Below are 4,342 nucleotides of genomic sequence, written 5' to 3'. Positions count from 1 at the left end.
ATTCCAACCTACCACCTTAGGTGTATGTGGCTGGCGCCTTAGCCACTCGAGCCACAGGCGCCAAGCCAAGAAAACTATTTCTAGCTCTGCATGAGCTCCAGGAATTGCTTTGCCTCCTTTTTGATTTAAGACAGAGTCTCACTTTCTCGCCCTTGGTAGAGTGCAGTGGCATCAGAGCTCACAGCCACCTCAAACTCTTGAGCTCAAGTGATCCTCTTGCCTCAGCCTGTCAAGTAGCTGGGAGTACAGGCTTCTGCCCCAATGCCTGGATATTTTTTTGGAGAGGGATCTCACTCTTGCTCAGGCTGGTCTCAAACTCCTGAGCTGAAGCAATCTCTGCCTACCTTTGCCTCCCTCAGTGCTAGGATTACAGACCTGAGCCACCGCCCCTGGCTTTGCCACTTTTAAGCAGTTCTTTTCCTAGTCTTCTGTAAGTCTCATAGTTGATTGGAACTTGGTCAAAGACTCAACAGGATACCTCTCTAGATCTCCTGAGCTTTATCTCTGAAACTATCCTCTCAGGTTTTCTGCCTCACAGAATCTAGCCACCTTGACCTCAAACTTCAGTTTCTGTCTTTTCAATTCTGTGAGATTTCCGGACTCTGTTTTGGTTTTCTTTACTTATCTCAGGGTCATAGTCTGGAGCTGCCTATTGTCCACTATGGAAAGCCAGGGATTCATTTATTTTACCAGGCTTTCTAGTAGTTTAAAAATAATTTAGCTGGGCAGGGTGGCTCACGCCTGTAATCTTAGCACTTTTGGGAGGCTGAGGCAAGTAGAATGCTTGAGCTCAGCACCAGCCTGAGCAAAAGCAAGACCTTGTCTCTAGAAACAGCTAGGCGCTGTGGCAGGCACCTGTAGTCCCAGCTACTAACAAGGCTGAGGCTGAAAGGGGTTTGGCAGTGTATCCAGAAACAAAACAAGGAAACGTTCAGGCCAAGTTTAATGAAAGGGGACAGAGACCAGCCTGGGTAAAGACGGCAGTTGTACCGAGAGTGGTTCTGGGCTTCTTTTTATACTGGGCATGGGGGAGGGATATTCCACAGGTTGCTAGAAGGCTTTGCCAGGCTAGGGTCTTTCCAGAGGGTCCAGGTAGGCCTTTTATTCTGGGAGGGGAGATGGGGGAATGGTTTAGGAACCTAACAGAGGCAAGAGGATGGCTTGAGTCCAAGAGTTTGAGGTCTCTATGAGCTATGATGCCATGGTACTCTACTGGGAGAAACAAAGTAGGACTTTGTCTCAATAATAATTTATCTATTCTATTGGTTTACCTAACATGTGTTTTGCTGTTAAGAGCAGTGCCACCTTGAATATTCCTGCTTAAACCTCCTATTGTACATGTGATATGCTTCTCTTTGAGGCACTTTTCAAAGGATGATTCTTTGGGTTGTGAGCTGACTAGAGAAACATAATAAGATTACATGATAAGTTGAGACCCTGGCAGAATTTGGTGACAATGAAGTTATAGAAGTGCCAATCTACCTTGTTTTAGGACTTTATCCGGTGGCATGAGTTGCTTGTGTGGTTATATAGAAGAAAGTTAGTTAGAGTCAGCAAGGGTTAAGGTTTTATCAGGTGTATGTCACAGTGGGACAAAGGGACAAGGGTGTGTAGGACAATGGCAAGGAGAAACAATGGATGGTGGGATCTAAGAAAGATGGGCATGTGAAGTCCAGAGAGGCTGATGGACAGAGACAGAGTACAGCCACTAATGGGTTGGAGGCTCTGACGAAGTCAGATAACTGGTGTATTAGGAACAAATGAGTGAGGCTGGAATGCTGAGGGATGTTAATGGAGATTATAAAGATGTTGAATAGGTGCTTGTGGGGTAGAACAGTCTCAAATGATGACAAAATCCAGGGTGTGGCTGTAGAAGTGGGTGGCTGGGATTGACTAGAGATGAAAGTTTTCAGAAATGTGGAATTCATGGAGTTATCTGGGGGGTATCAAGGCCATCGTCTGGTGGTACTCAGGACCCCAAGACCTTTATTAAACCTTGCATGGAGAGTACATGCAGCTGGTGACAGATTCTTTTTTTTTTTTTTTGAGACGGAGTTTCACTTTGTTGCCCTCAGTAGAGTGCTGTGGCATCATAGCTCATAGCAACCTCAAATTCTTGGACTCACGCAATTCTCTTGCCTCAGTCTCCTGGCTCTCACCACCATGCCTGGCTAACGTTTTTATTCTTTTGTACAGACTAGGGGTGGTGTACTTGCTTTTGCTCAGGCTGCCCTAGAACTCCTGGCTTCAAGGGATCCTGTTACCAAGAGATTATAGGTGTAAGCCACTGTGCCCCCTTCTGGTCGCCCACCTTGTTTTGATGGCTGTAGCTTTGTAGCAAATTTTGAAATCAGAAAGTGTGTTTTCCAACATTGTTCTGTTTTTTTCTTTGTTTTTGAGACAGAGTCTCACTATGCTACCGTTGGTAGAGCGCTGTGGCATCACAGTTTACAGCAACCTCAAACTCTTGGGCTCAAGCTATTCTCTTGTCTCCCAAGTAGCTGGGACTACAGCCACCACCACAATGCCTGGCTATTTTTTTGTTGCAGTTGTCATTGTTGTTTAGCTGGTCCGGACTGGGTTCAAACCTGCCAGCCTTGGTGTGTGTGGCTGGCACTGTAACCACTGTGCTAAGGGCATAGAGCCAACTTTGTTCTGTTTTTTTTTCAATATTGTTTAGCTATGCTGGATTCCTTGGTGTGATGTTATGAAATATATATCCGGTCTTTGTATAGTTTTCTGGTATACAACTCCTAAAGTCCTTGGTGTCTTCAAAGAGATGAATCTTTTTCTGTTCTAATGAGTTGACTGATGGCAAGCAGTCCTTGGTTACAGGAAAGACCCAGGCAAGATCAGAGGTTTGGGACTTTCAGACTACTCCTCAACTTCCTGGGAGAGGAGAGGGGCTGAAGGTTAAGTTGATCACCAATGGCCAATGGTTTAATCAATCATGCCTACATAATAAAGCTTCCATAAAAGCCCAGAAGGATGGAATTCAGAAAGTTTCTGGATTGCTGAACACATGGAGGTTCCTGGAGGGGGTGTACCTAGAGAGGGCATGGACACACCTCACTTTATGCATCTGTAACCTTGGTAACATCCATTATGATAAACTGGTAAATGCAAGTGCTTCCCTGAGTTCTGTGAATGGCTCTAATTAATCAAACTTAGTGAGGTGGTTGTGAGAACTCTAACTTATAGACAGTTAGTGTGAAGCACAAGTAAAACAACCTGGGGCTTGAAACTGGCCTAGGAAGGAGGAAGGGACTGAGCCCTCAATCTATGGCAGCGGTTTTCAACCTGTAGGTTGTGACCCCTTTGTAACAATGAAAGTATATCCTGGGTGGCACCTGTGGCTCAGTGATTAGGGCACTGGCCCCATATACAGAGGGTGGTTGGTTTAAACCTGGCCCTGGCCAAAACTGACAAAAAAATGGCTGGGCATTGTAGCAGGTGTCTATAGTCCCAGCTACTTGGGAGGCTGGGGCAAGAGAATTGCGTAGGCCCAAGAACTGTGAGGTTGCTGTGAGCTGTGACACCACAGGCACTCTACCAGGGGTGACAAAGTGAGATTTTGTCTCTAAAAAAGAAAAAAAGAAAGAAAATGCACCCTGCATATCAGATATTTACATTATGATTCATAGCAGTAGCAAAATTATAGTTACGAAGCAGCAATGAAAATAATTTTATGGTTGGGGGTCACCACAACATGAGGAACTGTATTAAAGGGTCATGGCATTAGGAGGCATTAGGAAGGTTGAGAACTGCTGATCTATGGTCTCTACTGATATCTCTGGAATTCAACTGAATGGAAGGACATCCAGTTGTGACCTCTGGAGAACTGCTTGCTTGTTTGATGTGTATGGGAAAAGCCTTACCTATCTGGGGTCAAAAATGTGTCATGAGATTATAGCAGGAAATCTAGGGGGGGGGGATTGAGACAGAGTTTCACCATGTTGCCCTCCATAGAGTGCCATGGCATCACAGCTCATAGCAACCTCAAACTCCTGGGCTTAAGTGATTCTCTTGCCTCAGCCTCCCAAGTAGTTGAGATTACAGGAGCCCAGCACAATTCCTGGCTATTTTTTTGCTGCAGTTGTCATTGTTGCTTAGCTGGCTCAGGCTGGATTTGAATCTACCACCCTCAGTGCATGTGGCCGCTGCTGTAACCACTGTGCTGAGCCTCACTAATTTTTATTTTTCAGATTTACTAATCTTTTTTTTGAGACAGAGTCTCAAGCTGTCGCCCTGGGTAGAGTGCCATGGCATCACAGCTCACAGCAACCTCAAACTCTTGGGCTTAAGTGATTCTTTTGCCTCAGCCTCCCAAGTATCTGGGACT

This window comes from Otolemur garnettii, unplaced genomic scaffold (genome assembly GCF_000181295.1).
Source record: "Otolemur garnettii isolate 467f Iridium unplaced genomic scaffold, OtoGar3 scaffold00202, whole genome shotgun sequence".
NCBI lineage: Eukaryota > Metazoa > Chordata > Mammalia > Primates > Galagidae > Otolemur > Otolemur garnettii.
This window is presented reverse-complemented; position numbering follows the sequence as displayed.